This window comes from Mytilus trossulus, chromosome 8, assembly GCF_036588685.1.
Source record: "Mytilus trossulus isolate FHL-02 chromosome 8, PNRI_Mtr1.1.1.hap1, whole genome shotgun sequence".
Taxonomy (NCBI): domain Eukaryota; kingdom Metazoa; phylum Mollusca; class Bivalvia; order Mytilida; family Mytilidae; genus Mytilus; species Mytilus trossulus.
Window position 1 is genome coordinate 74,799,630 of NC_086380.1, and position 15,342 is coordinate 74,814,971.

Consider the following 15,342-nt stretch of genomic DNA (forward strand, 5'->3'; position numbering starts at 1 on the left):
GATTGCCAATGAGACAACTATTGACAAACGACCAAAATGACACAGACATTAACAACTAGAGGTCACCATACGGCCTTAGATTTCTCAATTCAATGTTGTTGTTTTTTTCACATCAGGGCCTTTCAAAACTTACTAAATGGTACAAGTTTTTCTCATTGTTGAAGGTTATTCATGATGCAGCCTTTGTCCATGGCCACTTCATTTGAACTTTGGTTTGATACATTTTTTTTTTAATTTGTCTCATTGGCAATCATACCACATCCATGACTAATGCATGAAATCTCCTTAATTTAATATTAAACTTTTAACTGGTCTTAACATTTTCTTTATATTACAGGCAATACATTGTACATTTTTTGTAAGTCAAAACGTGTTAAATCCAGGAACTGTGGCCTAAAGTTATTTTTTAACTAGACTAAATGAAATACTAGTGCAAGTTTGTTCATTAAACGAAACTGAATATAAATGATAAAAAACTTGCCTGAAATATTATGTGGATAATTAAGTGCAAGGTTCTGCTTCTAAAAGACTTCATAAAGTTTTACCTGTCCTTTATGGCTACAGTCAAATGTTATAACCTACTATGTATATGATGTACATGTACAACTCGTCTAAACATCAACCCAACAATGTTAGATCTGTAAATTTGCTTTCGCAAATTTTTGGTTCTTCCCTCGCCGGGATTCGAACCCATGCTACTGTGATATCGTGACACCAAATCGCCTGCACTGCAGCCGTCCCGCTAGACCACACGACCACCTGGGCTCTCAAAAAAAAGAGCTTTCGGTGGCCATATGTTACCTTTCCACGTCAGTTTTAATCTAGCGGCGTACTACAGTACATGATATATAAGGCATGAAGATGTTATTTTTACAGATCAGCTAAATTATCTATAGTAAAGGATCCTACAAATTAATGTAAGATACAGTCACAGAAAATAATTATATTCATAAGTACGTCTGAGTCAGTGACAACCCTACAACAGATGTATCCATCGGATCGCCATCAATGATGGTGATACATGGCTGTGTACATAATATATATACAACTCGTCTAAACATCAACCCAACAATGTTAGATCTGTAAATTTGCTTTCGCAAATTTTTGGTTCTTCCCTCGCCGGGATTCGAACCCATGCTACTGTGATATCGTGACACCAAATCGCACCAAATCGCATGATGTACATGTATATATATATATATTAAATATATTTATCAAATATATTTATATATGTATTTTAGTTAAACAGACAGAAAATGTACATATTAAATCCTGTAGCTATACATCATAGATTATTGCTCAGTAAAAAGGTGAATGTTCATTAATAATTGACCTTTCATGAGACATTTACCCGTACATTACTAACCAAGCAACAACTATTTTCTTCAGGGTAAAAACAGTTTTTTCTAGTTAAGTTTTACATATACATATTATCTTTTTTCTCACCAAGATTAAATAACATATCCTCCATTCATAAAATAACTCCTGCTAATCCCAATTTGACGTTTCAAAACATTGTATTTCAAAAAGTATTAAATGGAATTTTAAAGAAGTGATGTGTAATTTTCCTTTATAACTTAAATTGTTTTAACCTGACAATTGAGTGATCATTCTGGAAGATAATCAATTGCTAAACATCAAAATCTGTTGTTACGCTACAGTAGTCAACATGTTTTGAATAAAAATGATTTCATGTAAAAATTGTATGCTTTAATTCTATCCAAGTGCAGTATGTTGAAAAGAAACATTTTCTCGTTTGTATTGTTTTACATTTGTGATTTCAGGGCATTTAAAAGTGGACTAATATGCAGTATGGGCTTTGCTGATTGTTGAAGGCTGTACAGTGACCTATATATTTTACATATACATGTTAAAATTGTTAATTTCTGTGTCATTTTGGATATATAAAATATAACATTTTAGTCCTGGTATCTATGATGAGTTTATTGGTCTTTTGTCAGTCTTGTGGATAGTTGTCTCATTGGCAATCATATACCACATCTTCTTTTTTATATTTACCATGTTTACAGGCTATTCTAATTATGATATCCCCATGAAAAATCTGTTACTTGGGCAGTAAGCGGTTATCAAAATTTGGATTTCGAAAACACTGTAATCTTGAAATTACAATGTTGACGTCAATATACCAGCAATTAGAAATCTTTAACAAAACCACCTAATAATGTGAACTGCAAAGTTTTGTGTAAGACGCCAATACACACATGTACGGTTAACATGGATACATTTGTACAAGTTACATGTAATTCTTACATGTCAAAAAACACATATACACGTCACACCAGTCATAAATCAGCTATTACTGTCACTATTTACAATCGTTTAATATTTCTTCTAAATTCTAATGTTAATTCATCAACTAATTATAAGCTGTAATACATGTAATAATCATTTGGTTATACCCATGTATAGTACTCAACAAATTCCAATCCATCATAGATGGGAATAATCAAAGGATACCAAGGACCACTGAGAATTATAAAGTACTAAGAAATTAATTATTTAGAGGCCCAAGGTCTAATATTGCAGCTACGGGAATGTAAATAGTTAGTAGAAATTAATGATTTATCAGACAAAAAATCTTAAGGTTTAAAATGAGCCATATATCACAGTAAAATACTATTTCTAAGTACAATGTTTACGGTGCATTGCTCTTGCACCATGTGCATAGTCTCATATTATCTAAAATTTTGCATGTTTTGTAATGAAAAAGATGACAAAGACCTGTGATATCAGGATGTTAGAGGATTCAAATCTACATGTACAGTGTAATGTGAATCTTTGAATTTGGAGTGGGCTGACTTCAATGTATTTCAGAAAAATGATAAGCCCTAGCCAGATGTGCCTTTTTTTCATTGCAAAACATGCAACATTTTAAGTATGGATATTGTCTTTTGGTCATACATTTACATGTAAAATTGAGAATGGAGATGGGGAATGTACGTATCGATCAAAGAGACAACAACCTGACCATAGAACAGTCAACAGCAGAAGGTCACCAACATATATGCATGTAATAAAATTGAGAATGGAAATGGGGAATGTATCAACGAGACAACAACCTGACCATAGAACAGTCAACAGCAGAAGGTCACCAACATTATATGCATGTAATAAAAGAATTGAGAATGGAAATGGGGAATGTATCAATGAGACAACAACAGAAGGTCATCAACATATATGTATGTAATAAAATTGAGAATGGAAATGGGGTCGGGAATGTGTCAAAGAGAAAACAACCAGACCATAGAACAGACAACAACAGAAGGTCACCAACATATATGCATGTAATAAAATTGAGAATGGAAATGGGGTCGGGAATGTGTCAAAGAGAAAACAACCAGACCATAGAACAGACAACAACAGAAGGTCATCAACATATATGTATGTAATAAAATTGAGAATGGAAATGGGGTCGGGAATGTGTCAAAGAGAAAACAACCAGACCATAGAACAGACAACAACAGAAGGTCACCAACATATATGCATGTAATAAAATTGAGAATGGAAATGGGGAATGTGTCAATGCCACAACAACCCGACCATACAGTAGACCACAGACGAAAGCCACCAATGGGTCTTCAATGTAGTCAATTTCATGAAGTTCCATGAATTTTAGCTATAGGATCGATGTAATTCATGAATATTGACAAAATCTATAAAATTTACTTTTGTAATATTAATACTTTTTTTTTCTTTTTAAAGTTAGAATAATCTCCTTTCTTAAATAAAAATTAAATTCATTTTGTAGGCCAACTTAGTCGAGACCTGCTTGAACCATTTTTTTCTGGTTTGCTAATTTTTTAATTGGAGTTTAACCTTTTGTCTTGAGATCTTTACACATAAAAACTAACAGCAGATTTTAAGTACACATTAAGCTTTCAATAGCAATCTAGAGGCTTTTAAATCAGTTGTATTACATAAATGTACATGTAGTCAAGAGAAAATTGGACTTTGTTTTTTATATAAGTAAAAAAAATATGTCTAAGGGATATAACTCTACCTTCAAAATAATTTACCTGTATACTAACTAATCATTTACTAATACTGTGTATACATTGTATTTGTAAATAAAAAATATTAGTATTACCCCAGACTGTTTGTGATGGGTGTATTTATTGTTTACATCATAACTGCATCAAACATAACAGTAACCCAGTCTGGTTTATAATTTATATGCCTAGAAATTATGGGTTATGAAATTACTTTTAATCCTGAATTTGTACATTTTTTTCCTAGTGACTTGAATCAGACATGGAGCTTAAATGCTGAAATTTGCATGATTTTCATGTATGTCATTATTAACTGTTATTAGCCTACCTTTGTAGTTTGCAACTACAATGATTTCAACAAGCTTGATTCTGAAGGGGAAAGTGGAAAATGAAGCTAGGGTCAAGGAATAAATGTATCTTTAAATTCCTCTTCTGACATATGTTATTTAAGTTAAATATATGTATATAATCTACAAATGTCTTTATAAATCTGTTATAATTTGCTTTATTTTTTACCAGGGTTATAGCAAAGGATAATACATGATAAAAATCTTGTACATCAGTTTTCTGTTGACCCTCCCCCTTTTTTAGGTAATTTCCAACACAGGTCACTATTTGTAGTTTTAAATTGTCACCATTACCTTCTAATATAATATCCAATAAAAGTGTATAGCATGTATATGTCTTTATCAACAATGAAACTCTGTCCAACGAGTAGTGTCTTCACTTTTTATTCACGGTCTGAAAGTAAATATCTCTAAATGACCTCATCGACCACATAATTTGTCCGGATTAAATAGAACAAAGAATAACCCGTGCCTTTTAGAGCATCATTGCAAACACGTCATGAACTCCTTTTACTATCTCGTGCACACATACAAAGATCTTCTAATCATTAATTGAGAATTAATCAGTCAAATTAAAGCTCATGATTTCTTACTCCTTTTGTTTATATTTTCATTTTGACCGCATGGCAGATGATAATAAACTTACGACACGAAATATTTCAATGTTATTTAGATTATAATTAACAAAGTAAACACAATTTATATTAAAGTAAATCCAATTCTTATATGTTTATATGAAAATTATAGTTGAGACGAATTCTGGTGCAAACAACGATAAAAGACTGTCGGTTGCATCAATATTTACTTATGCGTAGTAATACTTGCAAGTGCTCTCTACGGGAGATAACTGAGTTTTCGCGCAATTTTTATTTTATTTGAAATATATAGGACCACAAGGGGTTTATAACATTACACATATTAAACAAATACAAAAGAACAAAAACGAAGGAAAAAAATACTTGATTAATTAAGACAGCATTCACCTTCAATTAAATTCACACTGTCATGATAGTGTTTTCAGTATTACATATTATTATGACCCACCTGACGATAGTAGAGGGGAACTATGTATGTAAGTCCGTTCGTTCGTCCTCAAGTTATTCTACCATATAGTGACCGCCTTCAACAAATTGAAGATTATGTCACAGGAGGGAACTTACAAGACGTAGATTGAAAAAATGTACATTTTTTTTTAAAAATATGAAAAATAAAAAATATAAAATGTTTTGTATAATAAAGTTAGATGTTGTAATTGAGTTAATATTGATGCTTTGAAATTAAAGATTTGAAAGAGTCTACTGAAGTGAAATTTACAATGTTATCCGGTAGTTTGTTCCAGTCGGTGATAGTTCTAGGAAAATATGAGTTTTTTGTACTGTGTTTTGCAGGATGGAATTTGGAAGAATGTTTTGTTTGTCTTTTTTGTGGAATTAATTTATTTTGTTTAGGGATTGCAACCTTTTCGTGTTCAATTTTGTAAAGCATTACCAATCTGGAGTCTTTTCTTCTGTCAGAGAGACTGCGCCATTCAAGATGTTGTAACATTTTAATACCAACGCTTGACTGTTTCTGTATTTGTTGGTAACAAAACGCGTAGCCCTCCTTTGAACTTTTTCAATACTATTTATGTCTTGTTAACTTGTAAGTATGGATCCCAAACAGAGCAAGCATACTCTAGTGATGGTCTTACTAGGGACTTATATGCTTGCTCTTTAATGGACATGTTGAACTTATGTTCAGGTTCCTCCTTAGAAAGCTTTCTTGCATATGTTGTCACAGTAATATGCACATCCCATTTAAGGTCGAAACTGATGGTGACCCCCAGATATTTTGCTGATGTTATATGTTCTAAAGAATGATTGTGTAATGTGTAGTTAAATGTGATTGTTTTTTATTTCTGGTGACTGAAATTACATTACATTTATCTGGGTGGAATGCTATTTTCCAGGTAGTTTCCCACGATGCCAGTTTGTCGAGATCTGTTTGTCCACATAGTGTTAATGCATCGGAGTTTGATTTTATTGCCAAATAAACTATTGTGTCGTCTGCAAATAAACGTACTGTAGATGTTAGACCCGTTGGAATGTCATTAATATAGTACAAGAAGAGACTTGGTCCAAGAACTGACCCCTGTGGGACCCCTGACTCAACTGCAACATACTCAGATTTGTTCCCCTCTAGAACTACTGCCTGTTTGCGATTGCTAAAAAAAAATTGTGTGCAGTAATTTAATTCCCCCTGTATGAAGCTTATTAGTTGAAAAAGAATGTGAAACTTTATCAAATGCTTTAGAAAAATCCATGACCAAAATATCTGTTTGTTTACCGTTTTCCATGTTTAGTGAGACATCGTCTATAAATTCTAGTATCCCTATGATATCACGGCCGACACACGGCTAACCGAGAGATAGGTCGGTTAATCTATATTGAGTATGCGGCTATATCGGCGGTGGGTCTGTTAATCGGGTTGGCTAAAGTCTGTTAATCAGGTGTTATCGTGAAAATCAGTGCAAGGTCATTATGTTTCATTGTATAACTTTTTAATTATATTTATATCATAAAAACAATTTATGTCTGACAAAATGATTTGGAGTACTGAATCCAGTGGTGTAATTCTTTTTTTCTAGCTTCAATAAACGATCTATAAAATGAAAAGGAGAGTTACTCATCAGTAAATTTATACACATTTTACACACACACAATGTACACAAAAATGACAAGTTGGTTGAGTTTACTTGTATGCAATCTTTTGAACATCGAAAAAAGACTGGCATTATGTTTGTTTGCCATATTAACATCAATATGTGAAAAATCTACACGAAAAACTGTATTTTGGTGACATAAATCAATTTTTGATAAAAATATGGTCTGTTAATGGGTCGGATGTATAAAACTCGGTCTGTTAATTGGTCTGTTAAGAGTTATGAATGACATTACAAGTATAATTTAATTGCTATATGGGGTGTTATCTGAATAAAGAGATAGGCTCAAGATTAGTGGCTAGAATAAATGGAAACAAAACATGAACAATGAAACATAAGTTTAGACAATGGAATCTGAAAATTGATAGAAATGATTTTAAAAGGTGTAAAATCAAAGTAATATTAATTTCATCAAAGAATAATCGCATATATCATGTGGATTCTGTTTCATTTATATGAATGGCACCAATTTGTCATTTACATAGTTAACAAGTACATAAATCAGAGATAAACTTCGTAATGTTTTGATTTTTTTTATCAAATGAACTGAAATATGTTTATAATGCAAACAAATATAGACAAACCTTTCAACATCAACCTTTCTCTACACCACCTTGAATGATAGAAAAACAAGCACGTTTGCGGACTGCGAGTCGGCTGAATGACTTACGATATCATAGGAATACATCATTACTCGAAAAATAAAATTAATATTATACATTTATTGTGATTTACAGGAATATAAAATTGTCTTGTTGTTACACATTCAATCAGCACCCAACACTAATATAAAAAAAACTTACTAATGTCTATTTCTTGTTTAGAACCACGGTTTAGAACTTAATTGCAACAGACATTTCTTTAGGCAGCAGAAAATAAGAATGATGACTCGGTACAAAGGAAAATACATACCGGAAATAAACTCCTCATAGATACCAGGATTGAAATTTGATATTTGTGCCTTATATTTATGCCAGACACGCGTTTCGTGCGTACCTAAGGCTAAGCGTTTATCCGGCGTTCAAGAAACGTATGGTGGCGTATGTTGTATGCTTTTTATGCTGCATAAAAATTTCCTCGGGTTGTAGCGTTCATCAAGCGTAAATACTTTCCTTCAGTGGCTAGAGGTATAGGGGGAGGGTTGATATCTCATAAACATGTTTATACCCTTCGCAATTTTGCGCCTGTCCCAAGTCAGTAGCCTCTGGCCTTTGTAAGTCTTATATGATTTTCAATTTTAGTTTCTTGTGTATAATTCGGAGTTTATTATGACGTCCATTATCACTGTACTAGTATACATATTTTTAAGGGGCCAGCTGAAGGACGCCTACGGATGCGGGAGTTTTTTCTCAACATTGAAGACCATAGGTTGCCTTTGTCTGTTGTCTGTTCTATGGTCGGGTTGTTGTCGCTTTGACACATTCCTCATTCCCTTTCTTAATTTTACCTTTGTATTTCGACGTACTTCAAACTTATGCAACGCGCTTTGAACGATTGCTTAAGCGTTTTTATGGCGTGCAACTAATGTATACCGACTTGGTTTTCTCTGTACGTTTGGTGCACGCCGGTCTATCCGCCAATGTGTGACGCCGGCATAAGGTAATCTATTCCTGAGGTAGAAAAGCCTTAGTATTCCAAAGAAAACGCATGGAATTTAACCAGCTGCATTGCAACACATGACAGATTCATAGATGTGTTTGAACAGACAAAAAAATAAGGCTGATTGATAACTTGTCGTAACTAATAAATTCATGCGAATTCGAGCGGCCAATCAGTCCATATAACGTTAATTTGAAGTGACACACCCTTTTAATGAAATGCAGAGAAAAATAAATAAAATAAAAGTGCTCTTTCTATAAGGATACTGTTGCACCGTATTGTAATTTTTTCGTCACCCGTACATCTCATATCTCATTTTTTTCTATGTGAAAATATAAACTCAAGGTAGTAAGACTATTGTCGTGGCTAAATAACTCTTAACTGACACGATTTAAATTGTCCAACCCATTAACAGACTGTATTCCCCTAATATTCATTAAAATGTGGTATAAATCAACTTATATAACAATTATGAAATATTTATCAACGAAAATTGTTTTTTTTTAACCAAAGTACTACTTTGTGTCCTTTAAATCATATCTAAAAATGGTTTTTGGCCTTTTATCTAAAATATTGCTATGCGTACAAGCATAAAAACCACATACTTGCGCGACGCCTTTTCGTTTAACTTAAAATTGCGCAGGCTATGCATTTTTTTAATGGTGGAAATGTTCTATGATAGATATCATTTTGTCAGACACCTTCCTTTTTTGATGTGATTCTCATAATATGCCAAAAAATCTGTATATCTAACAGAGTTTAACATTAAATTGTGAGTTTTACTCTTAACAGACGTATAACCAACCCGATTAACAGACCCACCGCCGATATAGCCGCATACTCAATATAGATTCACCGACCTATCTCTCGGTTAGCCGAGTGTCGGCCGTGGATATGATCTTTTTAATTATAATGCCAAATTAAAGATTTCCCTCCATTTTCACGGTCCACTGATACGTAGAAAATGATATTGCGGATGGGAGTCGGCACTGAAGTCCAACCGAACTACATAGGACCGGGCCTGAAATGAAAATATATATCATATATATACATAAATGAATAGGTCCGTCCAATCAACTTGAAACTCAGTATACATGTTCCTTATGCTATAATCTTTCTAATTTTAATGCCAACTTAGTGTTTTTACCGTGTCCAGTTTCACGGTCCACTAGACACAGAAAATGATAGTGCCCGGATTGGGGCATCCGTGTGCTATGGACACATTCTTGTTTAAGTATGTTGGTAAAATCTTAAGGAAGGTCAAGAGTATTTACATGAATTAATACATTTACATGTATTCATTTATAAACATATAAGAGTTGCCTACATTCGGGTGAGAAAAAAAAACAAGGGTGCGTCTGCTTAGAAAACTGACGAGAAAATAAACTTGAACCAGCCAAAACTGAACAAAAGCAAAAAAAAACACATATAGCAAAAACTAAAACAAAATCAAATGTGAATAATAAACTATGAAAATCGAACGAAGATAAAAAGAACAAACATCTGCCCCAATACACGAATGCTTCACAATTCGTAGACATTCGTTTCTCTACGATTGTATTTGTATGCTCCATTTATATTGTCTGTTCGTTCGTTCGTTCGTTCGTTCTCGAGCCGGGTAGTTCTGGATGAGGTTTAAGTCCAATCAACTTGAAACTTAGAACACATGTTCCCTATGATATGATCTTTCTAATTATAATGCCAAATTAGTGATTTCCCTCCATTTTCACGGTACGTAGAACATGATATTCCGGATGGGAGTAGGTGTAAGCGATAAAATTGTCCTTGTAAAATATGTCCGGGCGGACCCAAATTCCTAGTATAAAATGTCCATGGTTACAAATTTTACTAGTAAATATAGTCTGATGTTAGTAAATTTTGTCCCCAGACTAATTTTCCTAGGAATTTAAGTCCATGTCATTAATAATCCTAGGTAAAAATGTCCATGTCCTTTTTTTTTTTTTAAATCTGAAACATAATTCATTTACATAATTGAAAATTTTTGAAGAGTTATTATTTTTGATAAAATGTAAGTAACCAGACTAACTTTCCTAGGAAATCATGTCCGTGGTATTAATATTAATAGGGCAAAACGTCCATGATTTTTATAATTTAAATTAAAGGTTAAAACTTATTTTTAACCAAACTAACTTTTTCCAGTATCTTTCATGTTTGATTTTGTTAAAGAGTTATATAATAATATATATGAAAAAAAATATGTACTCAGATAAATTTTCATAGGAAATCATGTCCATGTTATAATTATTCCTAGATAAAAACATCCATATCATTTAATTTCAAAGGTTTATTTACATAAATGGTTTTAATATTGTTTTAGAGTTATGTATTAATATTTTTTAAATTTATGTCCCCAGACTAATTTTCCTAGGAAATCATGTTAATGTCATTATTATTCTTCGATAAAATTAAAGACACCCATATCAATTATGTTTAAAGGTTAATTAACATGGATTGTGTTGTTGTGTTAATATTGTTTTAGAATTGTTTATTGATATTATGAAGAAGAAAAAATTCTGCAGACTAATATTTCTAGGAAATCATGTCCATGTTCTTATTATTCCTAGGTAGAAACGTCCATGTTTGTTATTTTTAAGTGTTGTTTTGATATTGTTAAAGAGTTATGTATTTAGATTTAAAATAAAATAATTCCTAAGACTAATTTTCCTAGGAAATTTGGTCCACTTTCTTTATGTTATTGGAAATTATTATCAAAACTTTCAATTCTTAACTAAGATGGGGTTGTTTATTCAATAGTTTTCATCATAAAATTGTTTCTAGTAGAGATTTTTGTTTTTAAGATAACTAATGTTTAAATCACCAGTCATGATTTACTGTTTATGTTAATCTATTGCATTGTATTTATCCATTTATCCGGTAAAAAGTGTTCATTTTCTTTTGCTTCCAGAATATAATTTGCTAACAGACATTTTTTCTAGGTAAACAAGTCCATGATCATAATTTTACTAGAAAAACATGTATTAGGAAAAATTTTCCTAGGAAAATAAATGCCAGACTTATTTTACTAGCTATGGACTTATTTTCCTAGGAGAATTTGTCCTAGGACTTATTTTCCCAGTAAAATTATGGCCATGGACTTGATTACCTAGGGAAAAATGTCCGGCGGACAAATTTTCCTACCGGACCAAATTTACTGTTACATAGGCACTGAAGTCCAACCAAACTACATAAGACCGGGAAATGAAAATATATATCATATTTATACTTAAATGAATAGCATAATAATAATAAATTCATAAGGGTTCCACGGAACCCAGTGTCTCGCCTACTTTTGCTGTAACTCCCAGGCTCAACAAAAACGAGGACAACAATCAATAAAAATATTCCTCTTGATACTATCTTTTGATTGTGAGAAGCTTCTGTCAAAGTTTGGTAAAAATTTCAAGATAGTTTATGAATCGAATAAATGTTTTTAAAACTTTAACTGCAGACTGTATGTAATGTTAACTGGGAGAAGTCCAGGTATCAACACAGGTACAAAATTTTAACAAAATTTCCTTGAAGAGTGAATGTGTTGTTTCCTGGCAGAAAACCTAAGTCCATTTAAAGGTATAATACAGAAAAAATGGATTTATTTTTTACAAAATTTACTTCTGGATACTATCTAATGATCATAAACAAGCTTCTGTCCAAGTTTGGTACAAACTCAGGATAGTTAAAGAAAGTTATTAAAATTTTAAAAACTTTAACCACAGAGTGAATGTAATGTTTCCCAGCAGAAAAACTAAGTCCTTTATAAGTAAAAAACAGAAAAAATGGAATTTTATTTTTGAAAATTTTACTTCTGGATACTATCTTATGATCATAAACAAGCTTCTGTCCAAGTTTGGTAGGAATCCAGTATAGTTTAAGAAAGATATTCAAATTTTAAAAACTTTAACCACAGAGTGAATGTAATGTTTCCCCGCAGAAAAACTAAGTCCAGTTAAAAATAGAATACAGAAAAAATAAAATTTTATTTTTACAAATAGATATAGGAAGATGTGGTGTGAGTGCCAATGAGACAACTCTCCATCCTAATAACAATTTAAAAAGTAAACCATTATAGGTTAAAGTACGGCCTTCAACACGGAGCCTTGGCTCACACCGAACAACAAGCTATAAAGGGCCCCAAAAATTTACTTCTGGATACTATCTTATGATCATCAACAAGCTTCTGTCCAAGTTTGGTAGAAAGCCAGTATAGTTTAAGAAACTTATTAAACGAATGTGTGACACTTGTCAGAATCATGACACAGGTATTTTTTTATGTAGAAAATTATAGATTTAACTTGGTTATATAGCTAGCTCAAACTCTAACCTCTCTGTGATTATTTTATTTATCTTCCTTCCAGTTGGTTAATGTTTCATTTGGTGTCATATCGTATGTTTTTGTTTTTTTTGCCGTATAAGGGTGTCAAAGGGAGATATGTGTTTCTGTTGTTTGTTATATTATATTGTTTAATACCAGTCCATGCAAGTCACAGTTTCAAAAAGACTTGATGTTTCCCTCTAGTAGTACTCTAATTTTTTTTAAAAGTAAAAATAAACTAGAGGCTCTCAAGAGCCTGTGTCGCTCACCTGTTACTGTATTTACTGATGTCGGTCATCTTGGTTGGGGTCATTAGACACTTTTTTTAAATAGATACCATAGTGATGATTGTGGCCACGTTTAGTTTAATATGGCCCATAGTTTTAGAAAAGAAGATTTTTGTACAAGTTACAAAAATGACGAAAATTTGTTAAAAATTGACTATAAAGGGCAATAACTCCTTAAGGGGTTGACTGACAATTTTGGTCATGTTGACTTATTTGTAGGTTTTACTTTGCTGAACATTATTGCTGTTTACAGTTTATCTCTATCTATAATAGTATTCAAGATAATAACCAAAAACTGCAAAATTTCCTTAAAATAACCAATTCAGGGGCAGCAACCTAACAACGGGTTGTCCGATTCATCTGAAAATTCTAGGGCAGATAGATCTTGACCTGATTAACAATTTTACCCCATGTCAGATTTGCTCTAAATGTTTTGGTTTCAAAGATATAAGCCAAAATATACATTTTACCCCTGTGTTCTATTTTTAGCCATGGCGTCCATCTTGGTTGGATGGCCAGGTCACCGGACACATTTTTTAAACTAGATACCCCAAGGATGATTGTGGCCAAGTTTGATAAAATTTGGCCCAGTAGTTTCAGAGGAGAAGATTTTTGTAAAAGTTTACGGACGACGGACGACGGACGCAGGACGACGGACGCAGGACGACAGACGACGGACGCCAAGTGATGAGAAAAGCTCACTTGACCTTTCAGGTCAGGTGAGCTAAAAAGGTGGGAAAAAAACAAGAAGTAACTGTATCTTGCATGTTCATTGTAAAGGATATTATCAACATAAAATTATTATCACCAAATTTGGAATTATTCAGCGAAATACCATTATCTATAACATATTTGCAACAACTAAAGAAATGCACCTCCCCATTTAATCATCTGGAGTAATATATCTATAATATATTATAAAAAGTTAAAAACTTAATTTTAGAACAAGGTTTCTGAAGTCAAAAAGCAAAATTCTGTGAAAAATTGAAAGGAGCAGGTCCGGTAAGGGCCAATTTTGGCCTCAAATTTCAAGTTTATATGACGAAAGATTTTAGACACTTTTTAAACAGTTAAATGTCCATATCAGTTGATTTCAAGTATGTCAATTGTGATAATTTTGCAAAACAATATGCAACAGCCCGGCCCCCTCACACCCCCCCCCTAATATTTCAAGAAACTTTCTTTTTAATTTCTGAAATCAGAGTATTTATACATAATTTGAAAGCAGTGCAAGGGAGATAAATCCAACCATACACAACATTATAATTTAAGGGGGCTCACAGGTCTAAATCATTTTTTTTTTTTATTTAATATAGGATTTCTCTATATTTTTCTATAAATTAACTTTATCTTATACCTAATGGAAAATTGAAATAAAAAAATGGGGTCACCCTGCATTTACGCTCACAATCTGCCTTCGAAAAAAGCATACATTTTTGTAAATGTCCTTTTTTTCTGTTGAACTAATAGGATAAACATTGGTAATATCGAAATAAAAAAAGAACTAAATTACAGAAATTGGCTAAATTTTACAATTATTCAGTTTATGCACAGCCTATTCGAAAACAACAATAAAAAATATAGGTCACCGATGAGTTTAAAAAGATATTTCATTTTTAGAGCCAAAAAATGGCATTTTTGCACCAAAGGGAGATAATTTGGAGCTTTTTCAATGATATCTAAATTTTAAAGGTTACCTGGGGCCAACATGTATTGATTTTTTTGAAAAAGTCTTGTACCATAAGATAGAGTAACAACTACTAAAGGTAATTAATAAAATTTGAAAAGAAAAATGAATGTTTGATTTTTTTTCTGAAAATCTAATACCCGCGAGCCTCCTTAAATGCGTTTGGGTTACCTCCCTTGCACTGCTAAGTAGTTGTTCATTAACCAGGAATCCTTGTTTTCTCCTCTTTTTTTTTAGAGGGGTCTTAATATGGCTTATTATATATATTTATACAAACAGATATTTTGTGAATTTGTATAATACAATTCCGGAATTTATACTTTCTTTCTTTTATCATAAATACATGTTCTCTTCCTGAATTTGGTTTCAATATTGTATATT

At 32.3% G+C, this 15,342-nt stretch overlaps 1 protein-coding gene across 1 annotated transcript in view; it reads right to left on the bottom strand.

Annotated features, from left to right (window-relative positions):
- Positions 1–4,971, bottom strand: part of LOC134681401 (signal peptide peptidase-like 3) — a 51,030-nt gene extending 46,059 nt beyond the window's left edge. The window contains exon 1 of the mRNA XM_063541011.1: positions 4,652–4,971. The gene's annotated coding sequence lies outside the window, so the exon portion shown is untranslated. The remainder of the gene's footprint in view (positions 1–4,651) is intronic.
- Between the last annotated feature and the right edge of the window lie 10,371 nt (positions 4,972–15,342).